At 35.2% G+C, this 19596-nt stretch overlaps 1 pseudogene; it reads left to right on the top strand.

Moving 5' to 3' along the window:
* Positions 1–4738: 4738 nt before the first annotated feature.
* Positions 4739–19596, top strand: part of LOC122747265 — a 123068-nt pseudogene continuing 108210 nt past the window's right edge.

The following is a 19596-nucleotide window of genomic DNA, read 5'->3' as shown; positions in this document are numbered from 1 at the left end:
TTTGGAATAAATTCCAAATTTACTTCTCAAAATTCTGTCTTCCTTCAAGGCTCACTGCCTTCAAATCATTCTCAATTCTTGTCTTTGTCCTTCTACAATCCATTATAGAAGAATTATATAAGCATCTGAAAGCCTATCTCTGGGACTTTCAAAAGCTGATGGATACCAGCATGATATTTAAGCTCTAAATCTGTTATCTATCACTCTCATTTTGTAACCAGTGACTGACTCTCTTTCTCTCTCTCTCTCTCCCTGTGTATGTGTATACACAGATGTGTGTACATATATATGTATACATGTGTATATATGTATACATATATACACATATGTATATAAGTGTATACACATATATCTATATATGTTTATACACACATACATATTTTTTTCCTGGAGTCATAAAGACTCATCATCCTGAGTTCAAATCTGGCCTCACTTAATAACTATGGGTTCCTAGACAAGTCACTTAACCCTATTTGCCTCAGTTTCCTCATCTGTAAAATTAGCTAGGGAAGGAAATGGCAAGCAATTCCAGTATCCTTGCTAAGAATACCCCAAATAGGGTCACAAAGAGTCAGATATGACTGAAACAACTGAACAATATGACAACAATTTCAGAATCCTGAAGTCACCCCGCATACTGACAAATCCAGAATGGCAGTGACAGAATAATAAAAGCATTATTATAATTCCATTCTAAAGATTTAAGATGTTTAAATCCTTATCTCAGAACATTATATCATGGAATTCAAGGGAAAAGTTCATAGCTAAAACTATGCATACTTTAATCTATATATACTAATTGGGAGGTACTATGCAACAGTGAGAGGCATGCTGGCTTTGTGGCCTAAGGCCCGGAGTATAGATCCTAGCACTGCTACTTACTACCTGTGGCATCTTTACAAGTCACTTATCTCTTTTTACTTCATTTTCTTCATCTGTATTATGAAGACATTGAATTAGATAGCCTTTAAGGTCTTTTCAAGATATAAATATATTGTGTATTATCTAAATTGTCTTGGTATTTTGAAGGCTCATGACACACCTGTGGCAAATGGAATTGCCACAAACTAAAACATAGTGAGAATGTGTGTGTGTGTGTGTGTGTGTGTGTGTGTGTTTGAGCCTTGCAACAACCCTGGGAGGTATGATTATCCCCATTTTACCACTGAAGAAACTGAGGCATGAAGAGGCTAAATGGTTTTGCAGCATCACATAGCTAGTAGGTGTTTGAGTCTGGATTTAAATTCAAGTCTTTCTGACTCCAGGCTCAGTGTCTCTATCCTCTGTGCCACCTATCTGCCTCGGAAAGAAGTAGAGCTATGCTACCTCTCACTATTTGTCCTCAATGAACTAATGATTTCTTGATTTACTGTCACCCATGACTGTACCATTTGTAAGAAAGGGCCAGACTTTTCACTTTCCAAATCCAGAAATCTCCTTTCATCTCGACAGCAGAGTCAAAATAAAAAGGCTAGAAAGGTAAGGATCTAAAAGGAATCATCACAGTATAGTAAAAAAAAAAAAAAAAAAAGAACTTAAGTGAAAGTCTAAAGGCCTGAATTCCAATCTCATCTCTGACACTAAATGGCTGTGTGATTTTTGATAAATAATTTTACTTCAATGAATCTCAGTTTCCTTTCTTATGAAATAGAAGAGTTGACCTAGAAAGTCTCAAAGCTTCGCAAACTGATGATTTGTTTTTTTCCTTTATTTTAATTTTAATTATTTATATATTGGGGAATAAATGAATGGTGGTAGAAGTGATGTATTCACTATTATATGTAATAATCCTAAGTGTTCTTTTCACATTCATAAAACCATCGAATTTTAGAGATGGGAGAGACCAGTGGTTAGTGTTATATTGACACACAATAAATCCTAACAGGAATGACTCAAAACATTCCCCAATACAACTCCTCCATTTTTACAAAGGAAGAGAGGCAAGGTAGAACAGCTAGTCAGAGAACAGCTCTCTTAACTCCACATAGTGAACTCTCTACTATTCTATCAGGTTGAGGAATACTAACTCTCTTGTCAGTAGCTTGAGGTAGAATTGAATTGGTTTTTCACTAAAGAGTCAAATCAGTGACCAAGTAATACTTTCTATTTTTAATTCTTCTTTTTAAAGAAGAATTTAAATTAATTTGAATTGATATAATTTATGTTCACTTTCACAATACTCTGAAAATTGTTCTACTGTACTTTTCCTATTAAAAAACATAAAGAACTTACCCAAAATCTTAGCCAGCATTTCTAAGTTCCAACAGTAGAGGAAAGCAAGAGGAACTTCAAAGAAGAGTGTCTTACCCTAGCTTTTCTAGGATCCTGTGTTTTCTTTCTCAGCTTTATCATTCTGATTTATATAAAATACACATTACTTTGGCCTCCAGGCATAAGCACAATAAGGCTGAAGAAATTAGATCAAATCTAATTAGCAATTAGATTTGGCTCTCTCTTCTCATTCTCTACCCATTTTTATTTTTACTAGGTTGAGGTTAAAAATGTCATGATTCTAATATTTCTCAATCTTGCTCACTTTCTAATCTGTCTAGTCAATTTGAACATCTACAATTCATCTAACTGATTTGTTGTGACATTCACATTGTGGAAATAAGACAGAAAGTATTCATACCTTAACAGATTCACCATCCCACTTCATATGTGTAAGCATCCCTATTAGTCTATTCTCTTCCCCAAACAAGGTGCAAGAGAATAAGTATGCCAGACAGATATGATGCAGATTTGGCAGCTAAGGGACCCAATATCATGGGGGTTTCATGGATACAAAGAAAGATGTTTGTGGAACATTAGTACGATGGTAATTTATATATCAAAAAACATTTATTAAGCAGACATTACATGCCAAGCTCTATGTAGGGGCACTAAGAAGGCAGACCATCCCTAGGAAGAATAGGAATTGAAGGATGAGAGAGAGGGGAAGATCATTCAGATTAGTCTAATTCTGTATTAGGACTGTTCTTGATGATACTCCACTATTCTACCAGGCATGAAAAGTGGGGAAGAGTGATGGAATGAACACAGTCATATGCAACCTATCCAAAAAATAGTCAAGCCAGTAAACAGTAAGAGAGCAGAATTATGTATTGCTGCCAGAGAAAGAGCTGTAAGCAGAAAAGTGGTGGCAAGAAGAATTGGCTTACATTTCTAATATACTTCATCCTACTTCTGGAAAACTATAATTTGTGAAGCAGTTTTGCCTTGCATTTATCGATTATGTTTTTCCCCCGCATCTTATACCCACTGCTCTAGGTTCTGCATTCTGAGACCATTTAGAAAAAGTATAATCCCCTTACCACAAATGACTTCAAATGCCTAAAAGCAACTGTCATGTTACTCCTAAGTCTGTCACTGATTTTAAAAAAGGCTGAACCAAACAGTAGCAAGGATATATTTCTCTAATGAATTGTTCCAAATAAAATTTGATATTTGAGTGATTAGATGACTAAGATTATAGGTCTGTACACTTATGGATGGAAAGGAACTTTGGGTTCTTGTGGTTTAACTTGCTCATCTTACAGAAGAAGAAACTAAGGCCCACCCAGAAGAGTTCGTGATTTGCCTAAGCTCATGCAGGTAACACAGTATGAGATCTGGGACTACCTGTTATATCTGGGGAGTCATTCAGTCAACCAAAAAGCATTTATCAAGCTGTTACTATGCATCAGGTACTGGAATAAATTCTTGGGATACAAAGAAAACATGTTTCCTGTACTAATGGAATTTCACACATCCTAATAAAAAAATCCATAAATTATAAGTACATATAAGAAACACAGACTGCCTTGTCTCAGAAAGAAGGCACTAACAGTCAGGGGAGGGGCAAATTCTGCCTCCTGCAGAAGCTAGAATTTGATATGACTCTTGTATAAAGATAAAAGAAGCCAGGAGGTTGAAGTGAAGAGGTAAGCATTGCCAGCAAAAAAGCAGCAACTCAGGACAGGGAGTATTTGCTACTGGCATGTAAGGAATTCAGAGCTGTTAGATCTTAGAGTACACAATGGGGAATAAAGTATAAGAAGACAGAAAAGGGACAAAGCCAATAAAGGTTTTAAATGCCAGAGTTTATGATATTTGTTGTTGGAGGTAAAAGAGAGACAGATTTTATGGAGGAGGGGGGTGGCGTAGTCAGACATTTACTTTACAGGAGTCATCTTGGCAGTTGCATAGAGGGCAGACTGGAATAGGGAGAGACATGTCAGGGAAACCAAGTAGAAGGCTATTACAATAGTCCATGAGATATCAAGAACCTGTACCAGGCTTGGTAGCTATGTGAATGAGGAAAAGGAGATATATACAAGAAGTGCAGTAAAGGTAGAAAAGACTTGGCAACATATTAGGTAAATTTGTGTACTAAGTATGATAAGTGATATTGTGAATTAAGAAGATGTAAATGAATTGTCTTGCTGTAGTAATGAGGGCCCAGTAGACATTATATAATATACATTTAAGGTGGACCCAATCAGTATGGTTTTCTGACTTTATTGGGTCTTTTTTTTCAGGAGCCTAAAAACCTTTACAAAAAACTAGAAATCATATTAGTTTGGCAAAACTTCTTGATTATAAAATGGTGATTCTTCATAATCATCACTTGTTTATCTAATTGCTCACATCATCTATTTAGGAATAGTTTTTCTTTGACATTGAAAACAGTAGTATAGTATCTTTACTCCTCAGCTGGAAGGAGACATAGAGAGGTTGACGCTTCCTCAGCAAAGAAATGGATTTTACTGATGGTCTGGTAGACCGACTTTCTTGCAAGATCCATAATCTCAAACAGAAGCTTTGGAAGGTGAAAGAGATGGCTATGGAAGAACCCAATGCTGCTGAAGGCTTCACCTGTCTGTCTACCAGCGCTGGTGCTGGTGTTTTGAAACAAGCAAGAACATTTGGGCATCAGTCTTAGAGGGGACTCCAACTATACTTCATTTCAGTGTTGGGCTACAGGGACAAAACAATGTGCCATACCAGGTCCTTTGGAGAAGGTTCTCTCTTGTTTTGTCTGCTTCTGTAGCTGCAGCCAAGAGAAAATGTCCACAATACTTTCAAAGTTTTGTGACAGAAGTCAGTCATGAGTTAATGGATGGATGGATGGCATCCAGGTTCCTTTGCAGGGGAAATGGGAAACTGAAATTAAGACAGGAAACTTCTGGGTTAACTCCCATCTTTAGCCTGGATGGAAAAAAGAAGAGTGAGGAAGCAAGGGGTGAGAAAAAAGAGAGACAGGGAGAGAGACAGAGAGATAGAGAGAAAAAGAAAGGGGTAGGGAGGGCAGAGAGGAAGAGGAAGAGGTACACAGAGAGAGGGAGAAGGAAAGGGACCAGGGAGGGGAAGAGGGGAAGAGGGAGACGAAGAAGGAGAGAGGGAGAAAGAGATCCAGCAATACTATTATTATTGCTTTTAATCTAATAGGGTTAAACTGCTTATGTGCCATTTTTTGTGTAGACTTTTTCATAAAAGTAGAAAGAGAAGGAAGAAACAACAGCCACAAATGTTAATGTGAAGTTAAGAATAACATACAAACATCTAGGAGACATAGGTTGGAGGACAGGACCAAGAGTGACCAGGCAGATGTAATAAAGGAGGGTGGGACAGAGAGTGACTGACAATCAACATAGTCAGCATTCTACTGGATTTAAAGTAATGAGGCAAATGGTGGTGCCGCTAGGTGGTGCAGTGGATAAAGCACTGGCCATGGAGTCAGGAGTACCTGAGTTCAAATCCGGCCTCAGACACTTAACACTTACTAGCTGTGTGACCCTGGACAAGTCACTTAACCCCAATTGTCTCACTAAAAAAAAAATAAAAAAAAATAAAGTAATGAGGCAAATGGTAAGTTAAAGTTGACTAGTTCTTTCTTCTCCCCATTCTCCTTTATCATAATCACATCTATTCTGGGTAATGGTCTTAATTTTTCCAAACATATTTTATATTTTTCTTTTACATTTTAATTGCATTTTCAATGAAATCAGTTTTTTACATTCCAATTTAATCAAGAAAAAAATCATGCTACTGTATTTTATTTTTGTTTCTAAAGGGCATATCAAAGATGTCCTCCAATTTAACCTACCATAGAATACCTTCTCTTCTGCTCTTGAATTTAAGGAGATGAATTAATGTATTCCTGTATAAAACCACAGTATACCCTCAATAGGTTTTCAGTAGCCGCATTTATTTTTAAATGTGAAAGTTTTGAATGGAATTTCATACTGGTCCAGATATTTTCTGCCCTCATATATAGGCAGGCTACCTAAAGTGATAACTTTTTTTTATTCTATCCCTCCTTTAATACTCCTATTATATACCCAAAAGAGCAAAACTTCACTTTAGTAACAGTTTGAAGTCATTCTGAAATGACCTCTGAGATCCCATGTAACTCCAACAACCTGAGTATGAGATTATTCTTAAATTATTGTTAATTTCTTTTTGTTTATTTTTTCCTCTATTAGATGCCCCTGCTTCATCATCTATTTGTACACTTAAAAAATCTTAATTGTTGTCAAATTCAAATTAGTCTCTTTAGATGGAAATCTTTCTTTTGCTTTTTCATCACTGGTATTATTATGCCAAAAAAATTCAAATTTTTGAAAAAAGGGAAATTAGCTTTTGATAGGTAGCATAATAACTCATCCAACTTACAAAACATTGACAATTTTTTAATAAAAATATACCTGCTCTTGTGCATATATTTGTTTAGAGATAATTACCTGACAGAGAGACTAGAGAGTAGAGAGAAAAACAAAACTAGTAATCTGAAAAAGATATGGAAATAATCAAAGTTCCTCTAATCATCATATGAGTCAATGTTTACCATTTGGAGAGAATCCACCAAAAAAAGCAATTTATTTGTAATCTTTTAGTAGCACATTTTTATATGAACTAAAGTATACTCAAATGTTTCCTTGCTTTAAATATTTTTCATATTGTGCTATTCAAATCTATGTATGTATACTATATGTATGTATATATATACATACACATTCATATACACAATTTCAGTTAATCCTAAGTAGGAGAGGGAGAAAGGGAGAGAGAGACAGAGAGAGAGACAGAGAGAGAGAGAGAGAGAGAGAGAGAGAGAGAGAGCGAATGAATGAATGAATGAATGAATGAATGATGTTTGTATCTCACAACCAAAACAATACCAGGTACTACCAGTAGTTTGGGACAGTTTGATGGCATAGTAGCTAGAGTGCTGGTCCTGGAGTCAAGAAGACTCTTCTTGCTTAGATCAAATTTGGCCTCACATAGTTACTAGCTGTGTGACCCTGGCCAAGTCACTTAAGCCTGCTTGCCTGGGTTTCCTCATTTGTAAAATCAGCTGGAGGGGGAAATGACAAACCATTACAGTATCTCTGCCAAGAAAAATCCAAATGGGGTCACAGAGAGTTAGGCAAAACTTCAAAATGATTGAACAACACTAACAGTTATATGTTTATACTTTAAAAAGTGTATATGCCAATTTATGTTTTAAAGGTAGTTTTAATTTCCTAGCAGTCATATCACTTCATTACCATTACATAAACATAAATGAAGAGACTTAAAAAGTAATTAAAAGTTTCTTCAAGAACCTGTGATTTCACTGCTATAGGTGCTCCCTACTCCACTATAAATAATGATCCATCAACCCTTCCTAGACAGTCATTACCATTTAATATGATCAAATTTTTAATGAGCCTCTCATATCAAAGCCAGGCTGGTCCTCAGATGCTTGTCCATTTATTTTATTTATTTACTTATTCATTCATGCATGCATGCATGCATGCATGCATTCATTCATTAATTTATTTTTTTGTTTATTTATTTTTGCAGGGCAATGGGGCTTAAGTGACTTGCCCAGGGTCACACAGCTAGTAAGTGTCAAGTATCTGAGGCCACGTTAAAACTCAGGTCCTCCTGAATCCAGGGCTGGTGCTTTATCCACTACACCACCTAGCTGCCCCGTCTGTCCATTTCTGAGCCTATTCAGTACTTAAAGTATGTTTAGCCTTCTAAGATCTTCTTGGCCTTAATGGGCAAAGCCTTCAAGAGTCAAGGATCAATTCCCTTTTTTAAAATGACATAACCTTTTGAATAAAAATGAAAAGTCCTCCATTTAAAATGTGAATGTGCCATGCAGTGTTAATTTCAATCACCCTAGGATTACAGGCTTACCTATTTAAGAATAGAGGACTAAAGAAATGAAGACCTTTCTCCTCCTAAATTAACTTGTAGAAGTCTGCAGGCATTGTATCAGGTTTTTACAGAATCAAACCACTGTTACATTTCACTTCTGATTCCATCCTATCGTGTCATAAAGAGATTTTTAAAATTTCCATATGTAGTGATTGAGTAATGATTTCATCTTATCTTTTTCTTAACACAAAGAAAAAACATCTGTCATATACAATAATTTAAAAAAATCAGGCTTCCATTTATTTTGTATTAGTTTATGTTACCTCCATTACTAATGAGATTGAGGTATTTTGAAAAACTAATGACATCAGATGACCAAAACCAGCTATAGAACAGAATACGTCATTTTAATAAATTGTACATATTTCTTTGGTGGAAGAAGTATAAGCTGCTGATGTAACTGAAATGGTAGTTGAATAGGTACTAGAAATATGAGGAGGGGTCCAGCACTATTCTCTATGAATCTTCATAGTACCTTTGAAAATGCCAATTTATAAGAGGTTCTGTATCTTTGTAGAGCTATCCTATGCCACAGTGCCATTAAATACACAGGTACTCCTTGGGCATCCAGTGGGCATCTCAGTACAAAGTAAATGTGAATTTTACCTACAGCATACAGAGTCATGAGCATTGTCCTTTAAACTTAACATTCACTGACAGCTGTCAGGTTTCATAGTGGTTACATGGTTTACAGTCAAGTTTCTTTCCTATTAGACTTTGATTTTGTTTTTCTATGCCAATATCACAAAATGGAAGCATGGTTGCTCAAATTCATCAAAAGAAAAACCATGGGCAAATCTAGACAAAGAAAAAAGGGGAAAAGGACATTTTAAAAAGTAAGTTGTAAATAATGAAAATAACAATAGTAACTAACACTTATTAAAAAAAAAAACTTGTAAGTACCACATTCTGTCCTCAAAAAATTCTAGTGAGTGTTATAATTATCACCATTTTACAGATGAGGGAAATGAACATGACAGATTTGCCAAAGATCACAAAGCTATATTAATTATCAGAAGCTAGATTTGAACTTAGGTTTTCCTCACTCTAGGTCCTGTACACTATCAATTGTAGAACCTAGCTACCTCTAGCAACGTGGCGGGGAGGGGAGCACCCAAAAGATGGCTTAATTTGTCATGGCCCATAAACAAACATTCTGGGATCTGATTTGCACAATGTGGATATGGCAGGTATAATTAACATAACTGCTTTTTGTTCACTATTTAAAATAAACAAACCAGAATATTATCACTTTCCAAATAATCTCCCTGGGGGGTTATTTATTCTAATTATGTGGCCTCTGTTTTTAATTGCTCTTGGAGATCCATTTTGGATTATCTGCAGTCCAGTCTATAGGTTACATTTGAAAATCTGTTTATTGCTTAATAGTCACATCTCATTTGCATAATAAATGTTTAAAATGTTAACCATGTTCAACATGTCTCTTTTCCTAGAGGAAGAAAGTTATCCTGGTGGTAATTAGTAATTTACTCTTTCCAAAGCTCTTGGGTTGTGTTTGTATTATAGCCAATGATGAACATTAACTATAGGCTACTGCTGTGATAGACAACTAATTGCTAATAATTGCATGGGAGACCATAGCAGACAGGTTTCTAAGACAGGGAATAAGAGGAAAAGAAAAAAAAAATCTGTCAATTGTTATTTGATAATCATCTATCCGTCTAATCAGACAGAAGTATCTTTCCTTTGGAGAATTCTGCCTGGCTAAATAAACACATGCATTTTAGTTGGAACGAGGTGTCACTAAGTGGATATAAAGATACATGGACACATTCCTGTGTAGGGAGTGGATCACAGACTACTAAATTAAATTGAGAATTCCAAAGACTAAAGGGAGAAGGATAAAGAGGTAAAGAAAGAAAAAGGATATTCATTTTCCCATCATATCCAATCTTTTGATGGGAATAGATGGAATCCTTGGCCATCTGTTCTTGGACACAATTAAATTATTTCAACAAACATAGTATGTACCTACTATGTTCAAGATGCTACTCATTGACCCTGACAGTAGCTCATCCCTATTCCCTTCTCATTTCTATTGTTGGAGAGGAGGCAGGAATAGATATGGGACCACTGGCACAATATGATATTCCAAACCTCTCCCCAGAGCACAAAAATTAGATGGAACATCTGTTCACAGAGAAATTTTGTTGGCTTTCTTTGTTTAAAAATAGGTCACAATTTAACCATAATTGGTGGTTTGACTGAAGCCAAGCCTTCATTATCTCCCAGTTTGGGTGCATAGACAAAAAAAGAAATGATATTCATTTTAGAAGAAGCTAGGTAGCATCATGGATAGGGCATCAGTCTTGGAGTTAGACAACAAGTTCCAACAATGCCTCAAAAACTTCTTAATTGAATTTCCACAGCTTCCATTTACTTCTCCTACAAAACAGGGAATGGTATCCATCTCAAATGTTTTTCACTATCAAATGAGATGAAAGAAAAAGCAATCCTTAACTGCTTACTATGTGTGACTAATGCTGGATCGCTATCTGTAGTAAAGCTTACATGGGTGTTCTTACTCAAGCCCTTACTCTCTCTGCTGGCTTTGTGTATCGCCCAGTACCAAACAGCTCTCTACTTACCCTATCTTCTTGAGCTTCTTCTTTCAGGATCTTCTACAACTAGTTTTCATCCTCAACTTGGCTCTGTCCTTCTGAACAAGGAGTTCCAGATTTTCCTCTTAGTTTAGGGTTAGACATATATTTAACCAAATTAAATTTTGATCCACAATCCCTACCCTATAGGAAAACTGTTCAATTTTATCCTGTTGTATTTCTAATAATAGCCATTTATAAAACATATTGTACATAAGTTTAGTAAGAATTTTAGAAACATACCAAAGCAATGTAATATCAGTCATAATAAAACTGGCTTTGATATTTGCAAAGTATTTTACTTATGTTATTTCTTTTGATCTTCAACACAGTACAGCAAACATCAATGTGCTCACATTTTATGACCTTTTTCAGACCATGTATCAACTTCCCCAGAAAGAGATTGGCCTAAGATTCTAGAAAACCTGTTGCATACTCCAACCAAGCACCAGACAAGAATAATCCTATTATAGCTTCAGGTATACCAGACTTTCTATCTGCCCTGCAGCAGAATCCCCTTGTATGTTTCCCTCACTGAGAAGGTATATTTATTGAAAGCAATGCATTTCATTTTTCTATTTGTGATGATGGTGTTTACTACAATGGCAGCAAAGGATAAGCACTTAATAAATGCTTTTCCATTCCACACTATTCATTGTAAAAACCCTGGTGGGTAAGTAGCCAGTTTGTTAAATTGAGTTAGGAACTCAGAAAACCCTATAAATTTACCTAAAGAATGATATAGGCAACAAATCATTGGAACTGGTCTTGCACCCAGTTGCTCACCATCTCTGCTTCTTGCTCACCAGCACTTTTTAATTTGTATTTCAGCACCAATATTACCAGAACCACTGACATTCTAGGGTAAGGAACAAAAGAAAAAAGTGACCAAAGTCCTTTGGAAAAAAGGATTATTTTTTCCAAAAGAATTATCCCAATCTCTCCTATATTCTGCCAATTTGCTTTTAAATATCCTGCTCAATTATGTTTGTCATTATACATCCTAGGGTACTTAGTCTAAAATTAATTTTTTTCAATCAATCACAATACTTTTTGTCCCTTCCATCCCCCACTACTGAAAAAGAAAGAGAGAGTCAACAAGTCAACAACCATTTAGTGAGGACAACTATGTGGCAGGCACTATGCTAATCAGCAGAGATACAAAGGGCAAAAAGCAGTCCCTTCTCTCAAGGAGCTCACAGTCTAATGGGGAGAGACAACATGCCAATAACTATATACAAAGAAGATACACAAAAGATACATAGGAAATAGTCAAAGGGGAAGGCACTAGTGTTAAGGTAGACCAAGAAATGCTACCTGTAGAAAATGTGATTTTAGTGGGGACTTAATATTAATCAGAGCAGCTAGAAGATAGAAATGGCAAAGAAGAGAATGCCAGGAATATAAAACAATGAAATTATTCATCTGTTACAGTATATACAGTAAAAGCAATATTGTTTTAAGAATAACTTTGAGCCACAAAGTCATTTTGACTATTATAAATACCCAAACCTAGTACCAAGGACTTATAAAGGACGACTCTATTTGCATCCAGAGAAAGAACTGATAAAAAGAAGTATGGATGGAATGAGCGCACATATATACACATATATCTGTGTCTGATGGTAGTCATCTCTAGGGTGGGGTAGAGGGTAAGGAAGAAAAAAGATACACAATGGCTTTATTATATATTTAAAATGAATAGCAAGCTGTACATAATAGATTTCATGTTTCATGTGCAATCATCTTTGTTTTTAATTCTACTGTTTTACAGAAATACTTTTTATTTCATAAATGAAAAATAAAATAAATTAAATTATAAAAAGAGAAATTACCCATCTAACTGCTCCTTTTCAATTTACTTTGTCAGATCTTCATCCAGGTCACATCTACTTGAGGTAGGTATCCCATAGGACTCTGTTCCTGGGACTTCTTATCTTCTCCCTCTAAAGGATTTTATTTGGTGATCTCATCAGCTCCCACAGACAATACAAATTATCATCACTATGCTAATGATTCTCATCTACCTATCCAGCTCTCACATCACTCAAGTCCCTAATTCACATCCTCATCTGCCTAATAGACATCACAGAGTGGATGGCCAACAGACATCTTAAACTTATGCCTAAAACTAAATTCATTTCCTTGGAAACATTCACACCTTCTTCTCTGTTACCATCAAAGATACCATACTAAAGCTTGCCATCTAGGTGTCATCTAATAATCCTTAGTTTATCTTTCCTGTGATATCCAACCTATTGTCAAGTCCTATTGATTTTACCTACATATATCTTGTATACACTTTCCTTTTCTCCTCTGACCATACCACTAACCTGATGTAGGGCTTTTTGCCCTTTGTATCTCTGCTGATTAGCATAGTGCCTGTCACATAGTTGTCTTCACTAACCTGATGCCTTTTTATTACAATTGCCTGCTGATTGGACTCCCTACCTCTAGTTTCTCCCCATTTCAATCCATTTTCCACTCAGCTGCTAAATTAATCTTCCTCAAGTACAAATCTGACTGGCTATATACTGCACTCCTATTCAATAAATTATATAGTAGTTTCCTATTATTTCCAAGATAAAACATAATGTCCTCTGGCATTTGAAGCCCTTCAAAACCTTGTTTCTTCCTAACTTTCTAGTCTTTGTAAGCCTTATTTACCACTACATACTCTGCAATCCAGTGACACTAATCTTACTGTTCTTTGAATAAGATTCATTTCCAGAATGGGCATTTTCTCTGGCTCTCTCAATACATAGGATATTCATCATTTCTCATTTCTACTTCCTGCATCCCCTGGCTTCCTTCAAGTGTAAGCTGAAATCACTTCTTATAGAACAAGCTTTCCTGATGCCCTTCAATGCTAGTGCCATCCCTTGGTTGATTATCTCCATTGTATATTGTATATACATTCTATGTAGTAGCTTGCAAGTTGTCTCTCCCATTAGCTTGTGAGCTCCTTGAGTGCCAGGACTGTCTTGTGACTTTATTAATATCTCCAGTTCTCACCAATGTACCTAAAACACAAAAGTCACTTAATGCATACTTACAGAATGGCTGACTAACCTCCCCTCAAGGAACTTACAATTTAATGGGTGAGAAAACATGCAAAGAAGTGGTGGTTGCAGGGCACTTTGGTCTATAAAGTTACAAGGATGATAATAAATGAAAAATAATAATAAATGGAAGAATTTGGGGGCAAAACAGCAGAGTGAGGGAGCAGAATAGCCTAACTCACTCACAACTACTCCAGCAAGAATGATAGAAGAGTATAGTGCCAAATAATGATCTAGAAATCCAAAAAGAAACTATAGTAAGTCCATTTTTAGAGCATAGATATGCACAGAGACAAACAAAAGCTTGTATGCATTAGGGAAGGGGATCTATCTATAAAAGCGCAGATCAAGAATGTAGTTCATTAGGGGGATCTAGGTGGCAAAGTGGATAAAGCACCAGTCCCGGATTCAGGAGGATCTGAGTTCAAATCCAGCCTCAGACACTTGACACTTACCAGCTGTGTGACCCTGGGCAAGTCACTTAACCCTCATTGCCCCCCCCCCCAAAAGAACATAGTACATGGGAGCTTTTGAATGTCCAGACAAGAGGCAAGACAGGCAAATCTAGATGCTTAAGTTATGTACATTGTTTAAAACAAGTCACGGGCAAAAACCAGGGACAAGCCAGGGAAGCATGAAGCCTCAAGCTCCAGTTTTCCTCTGACTCCAGACTGAGTTTGGAAGCCTACAAAGTTCAAACCAAGAGGATAAGGGGTCAGATTTAGTTTAGAACAGGAGATTAAGGACACTAAAGGTTTGCAGTGCACTGGTCTGAATCAACCTTGCAATTCTCAAAATACATAGTACTCACTAGAAAAAGGAAGCAGTTGTATAACCCCAAGTGATTGGAGGTGAGGACCAAAAAGGCCCTAACACTGCTTCTGGAAGTACCCAGAATCAGTCCTTGACCCAAAGTTCTAATTAAGGTGGAAAAATTAGTAAAGAGAGTATGAACAATTATTATTATTTTTCATATGAACAATAAAGATTAATGTGGAGTCAGTGATACCCAAGTCAGAAAGGTAGAAGAGGAAAATAATGTTATATCTACAATTAAGGCCTCCAAATATAAATAAATAAAATATGATTTTGCTATAAGTTCTCTTAGAATTCAGCAGAAATGAAGAAATGAATTTAAAAAGAATTTTATAAATAAAATGAATGATTTACAGGAAAGACTTGAAAAAACAGCATAGTATAGGAGTTACTCATACACAAATATAGACTCATTTAAAATTGGAATGGATAAAATAAGATCAATTACAATAACAGCAAAGGGAAAAGAGGAAAAAATTCCTAAAACAAAATCAAAAGATTGAAAAAAGGAGAAAACTCCAAATGGGGTCACCAAGAGCTTGACCAACTGAACAATAGTAACAATCAGATACATGTCTAAACAGTCACAAGTTGAAATCAAGCCTGAAGAAATCCAGGACAGGTTGATTTATCATAAGTGTCAAATTTAACTACAAACACTGGCCACTAAACCATATGTAAGAATTCGGTCAGTTGCCTATTGACTTCAAAAACCACATATTACTATCATCTATATTCTATTACATTTCTTATTTTATTCAATATTTCCCATATTTTAACCTAGTTCAGTCCACTTGGGAGTGTTGCAGGCAACATGTCAATGTTTGATAACTCTGGTTTTATTAGTAGATACAGTATTATACTTAAAAATTAGGAAAACTCCATTCAAATATTGCCACAGAAACTTTCTAAATGTGATTTGAGGCAAATTGATTGATTCCTCAGAACCTATTTTATCTTCTGCAAAATAAGGATTAGCATTTATACTATATACCTCACTTGGTCAATGTGAGCAAAAGGCTTTGCATCCCTTAAAGTATTATGTGTGTTATTTATATTATCATTTATGTTTTGTTGTATAAATCTGTTTATAAATATTTCAGAACATGGTTATCACATGAATGTAAAGAATCTTAAAAATAGAATTTAACCTACATTGCTTGACATATGTGTCTAAATTTATCCCCTTTCTATATGTAGTATGATTTTGTACCATATCTGTCATGGGCAAGTACTTAGCACATTAAACTGAATGCTTTCTGACATCTCCTAACAGGGATCAACGAAAGTTTAACTGGAGCTAGAGTTTGACTTTGGATGACTTTCTCTATAGTACAAAAATAATCCTTCAGGTTCATTTCAAACATAAGAAGTGAGGATTCTTTAAAGTGAACCACAGGACAAGAAGTAAAAGAAAAATATGCTACAGGCAATTTGAAGGAAATATTTGGAAGGTGGGGTAGAACAAAACAGGAAAATGCAAGTTCATTAAATTGGAAAATCAAATTCTGAACACATCCGCTCAGAGACTGATAAATATTAGGGATGGTCTGCTAGGCAAGGTTGTTGAGGCAGATACTGTGGTCATTTAAAATCAATTAGATGTTGTCTTGAGTTAAGCTGGCATTAATACAAGGAAGAAAAAAAAAAACACATGATGGGCTGAATGGACTTTTGACTTTTCCCCTATTTCCTTAGCTATTATAGCTTCTGTAGTTACAGCATTAGAGTTAAGAGTGTGTTACTTGCCAAGATGAAATCTTTTCAGGAGCTAATAAATAAGCTACAAGAAACTTCTATACTGAAAATCATCAGACACAATTCTTGCCTGGAGACTTTTAACATGAACAAATTTTTACAAGCTAGTCTACTATGTTTAAATGAAACCAGAGAAGAGAAACCCGAGAGGTACATTTTATTTTACTTGTGTTCACTTCAAAACTCCTTTGTAACTTATTCTTACTTGAACTTGAAATGAAAAATTTGCAAGGCATTCATTCAAATGGATGTAGTCATTGCCTGTCCTCATTGGAGATCATATCTTTTAAGAGATAAAGCACTGGCCTATGAGATAAGGACCTTGATCAAAGCTTCATGTATTTGATGTACTCAGTCATTTAACCTTTTCTCATCTCTAGAGGATTACAACTGGATGCCTTTTCTTTCATAGAGCTTAGGAAGTGAAATTGGTGACTCAATGCAGTGAATTTATAAAAAGACAAGGAAAAGAATTACTCAGGACAGATATGCATGGTTTGAAATCTGCATTGGTGGAGAGAATATACACATAAATGAGTTCTTGGACCCAATTTTTTTAATGAAGTAGTGGCCATTTAATACTCTACTTTTATGAGACTAAGAAATTATTAAGAAAATAAATCAAAGATTAAATTTGCAAAGGAATTATTACTTGGATAATATTTTTAACATTCTAAAAAAAGTATGTGATACTTTAAAATGGATACTTGCCACAGATGTTAGACTACAAGGTAAAATTGCTTGACTGACTAAAATTGGATCAAAATTTTTGATACAAAATGTCCAAGGCCACTGAACTTTAATTTCCTGAAATATCATTTCCAGAAACTTGTTACTTCATGATAATCCAATTTACTCTCAGAACATATTTTGGGATGAGTTCTGTATAAGCAGGATTAGCTGATCTGAATTTTTTATTAGGCTTCATATTAAATGCTCCATCCTAAAGTGAATTAACAACCATGACAAATGACCTCAATCCCTGAAACAAAGCCATGAAACAATGTTCATAAAGTAAATGCTGATTTATATAATTATATTTTTAAAGTTTATATTTTTTAAAAAAGAAGAAAAGCCAAACATAAACTTACAATTTGAATAAATTTAGTATAAATTCTAACTTTGAACACATCTGATGTAAGACAAGGTAAAATTATAAGAGAAAAATGCATGTTGTTTCCTATATTACCTGGGCACAAGGTAGAAAATATAATAAAACTATAAATTAAATTATGGACTATTTAGCTTTCATTCTAAATGGCTTAGTTAATTGAATTCTATTTCAAAACCAATAATTTCTGTTTATATGCTGTGGAGCTTAGGTTCTGAGACTAGTTCCTTAGAAACCCTTTTGTCTTAGATATTTAAGAAAACAAATCATTCCTTTAGTATGTTTTAGTTATCTATAGTTTCTAAATGGGATAGGAGGTGGACTATCAGATCAATGGTGTCAAACCAAATAAATATAGGGTCACTAAATAAATATCTCTGTAGGATAAAAATCTTTGTGGGAGTATATTAACTTAGAAAAACATATATTAACATTATCTGTGTTTTATTGTATTTTGGCATTTCCCATTTACATTTTTCATTGTTTGTTTCTGGGCTGCATTCAGAAGTGTCGTAGATGTCCTGGCACCATGGGAAGCATGTTTGAGACCTTTGGAACAGATCACCCAGGAGTTTTCTTTTAAGTGGGTGATTGTCTTAATTAAAAAATCTTCTTTGAAATCCCAAAATATCTTCATCTTATTGAATGTGAAATCAATTACAAAGCACTCTTTGGAACAACAGATGAGCGTATGTGGAGATACTGCTATTTTTTTTTAAATATAGATTTATCTTTTAGTTATGATATGCCAAATTTTTCTAAAAGCTTAAGTAAAGAAATTATTTTCTCAGGTTGTCTTTGAGCCCTTTTTCTGTAGTTCTCATTTTCCCTAAACATTTTTTTTATAATTTATCTTATTTGTTTATATAAATATATTATTTCCATCTCTCTTCTATTTTTCCTCTCCACAGAGCATTAGACTCTTGAGGGTCTTTGTATACCCAGTATTTTGTTTTGTTTTGTTTTTGCAGGGCAATGACGGTTAAGTGACTTGCCTAGGGTCACACAGCTAGTAAGTATTAAGTGTCCGAGACTAGATTTGAACTCAAGTCCTCCTTAATCCAGGGCTGGTACTCTATCCACTACACCACCTAGATGCCCCCTACCCAGTGTTTTGAACAAATGAATTGGGTAAAAGCAAATCAAGTTGTTAAGAAAAGTTTTAAGCATTAGGGACACATAGAAGAAAATAATGATATAGGCCCTAATCTCAAGGTGCTCAAACTCTAATTGGTAAAATGATGCCTATATAATAAAAGAGTTGCACACCAATGGAACAGATCAGAAAACCTAAAGATGAAGCAGGAAGAATGATTAGATTGCATCAAAAGGTTAAACCAAAGTGACCAGTGGTCTGGAAGGCATAGCAGCAGGACAGAATGCTTTAGGATGAAGTATTGAAATATAAGGTAGTTCCTGGTAGTCATCCCTATGACTGGGAAGCTTTAGTTGAGAACTACTGGTTTATCTAAATGATAGGAACAGCCATGTCACTCTTTCTACCTAGCAAGTCCCTTGGGGCTGGGCAATCAAGAGAGAGACCAAAGGAAAGCAAGAAAAGGAAAAGGACACTCATTATGGATTGTGTTTTTGGTTTTTGTGTTTGTTTCTTTGTTTTTCCACACATACACACACACGAATAAGATACATTCTGGAAAGCATCTTGCATGTAATAAATACTTTATAAATGTTTGTGGAATTGAATTAGTACAGAAGTTGACTGCATAAGGGAGAACTCAGTGAAAGTCTAAACATCTGCATAAACTACAAGAGTCAGGTGCCATTGTTCTTTCAAAATAAGCAACTCATACAGTAGAAAAGTGGAGTCATAAGAGAGGTAGAATGAAGAGTGGAAAAAAATCAAAAGGCCACGAAAAGTCCCCTATTACTATTTCTTTCTATCTCTCTCCAATACAAAAAAAAATCTATGCCAAAGAAATGACAATAGAAAAAATTATTTCCTTTCTTGGTAGTGTTTAGATCTGGTTCTAGAATGATCGGAAGTAGCATCACTACCCATAATAAATGAGAAAAA

This window comes from Dromiciops gliroides, chromosome 3 (genome assembly GCF_019393635.1).
Source record: "Dromiciops gliroides isolate mDroGli1 chromosome 3, mDroGli1.pri, whole genome shotgun sequence".
NCBI lineage: Eukaryota > Metazoa > Chordata > Mammalia > Microbiotheria > Microbiotheriidae > Dromiciops > Dromiciops gliroides.
Note: the sequence above shows the minus strand (reverse complement) of the source record. Positions and strands in the feature narration are given on the sequence as shown.